Source organism: Apis dorsata, unplaced genomic scaffold (genome assembly GCF_000469605.1).
Source record: "Apis dorsata unplaced genomic scaffold, Apis dorsata 1.3 scaffold_734, whole genome shotgun sequence".
NCBI classification, from domain to species: Eukaryota; Metazoa; Arthropoda; class Insecta; order Hymenoptera; family Apidae; genus Apis; species Apis dorsata.
Window position 1 is genome coordinate 82,555 of NW_006263897.1, and position 1,051 is coordinate 83,605.

The window sequence follows — 1,051 nt, forward strand, 5'->3', positions numbered from 1 at the left end:
CATCTATGGTGCCTCTCCGTTTTCTTTTCTCACCATGGATAACGCAATAGACAAGGATAGAAATAGACAGATACAAGAACAAAGAATAAAAGAAAAATAAAGAAGATAAAAGAAAAAGAGAGAGAAAGAGAAAGAGAAAGAGATAGAGAGAGAGAGAGAGACAAAAAAAAATGATTAAAAAAACTCGAACAAAAAGTAAGAAAGATAGAAAATGGAAAATTCTGGGAAAAATTTTTCCTTTTCATTTTTTTCATTTCTTTCTTTTTCTTTTTTTTTCTTTTTTTTTAAAGGAAAGGAGAGACGAGGAAGCGTATAAAGTCCAAGGTTGCGGCGACGCGATATCGATTCGAAAGGAAATGAAAAAATACGGAATAGAGGCAAGCGAAAAAGCAAAGCGTATTATCAATCTACTATATCTCTTTTTTTTTTTTTTTTTTAACTTTCTCTTTTTTTAATTGAGATACTATTCGAATCGTCGAATCTACGTATTCGATTCGAACGATCGAATCGTTAAAACGAGTTTCTCAATTTTTCTCGCGTTCGACTGACATGGACATACAGACGGACCTGAAGTATTTGTTATATATATATATATATATAACAATCCGAGTTTGTTAAATAATGTTTGAAAAAAGACACAAGGGAAAAAATTTTAATCGTCATCTTCGTTCGTTATTATATCGTGTCTTGGAATGATAATTTTTCTTTTTTTGTTTTTTCTTTTCACGCGTCTTTTTTGCAGAGGCACAGAAGCGCGGAACGAAGGAGAGACGAGAAATTATATATACGTATTTCTAGTATGTTCGCTATCGACGTTTCTCAACTCCATTTTAATTGAATTCGTCGTCAGCCTCGCATCCACGGTAATGTTTCCGAGGACCAGAAATTCCGTCCTCCCGACTTCTACGAATGAAAAATTATTCAACAAACAATTTTCATGTTCACAATAATTATTCAAATCATATTATGTCATTCGTGCTAGAAAAAAAGAGAGAGAGAAAAAAAAAAAAAAAAAGAGAGTGTAAAATCATATCGACGAGCCAGCTTACCG

At 32.6% G+C, this 1,051-nt stretch overlaps 1 protein-coding gene across 1 annotated transcript in view; it reads right to left on the reverse strand.

Annotated features, from left to right (window-relative positions):
- Window positions 1–1,051, reverse strand: part of LOC102673961 (ELAV-like protein 2) — a 27,947-nt gene that overhangs the window by 13,999 nt on the left and 12,897 nt on the right. The gene's annotated exons all lie outside the window — the stretch shown is intronic.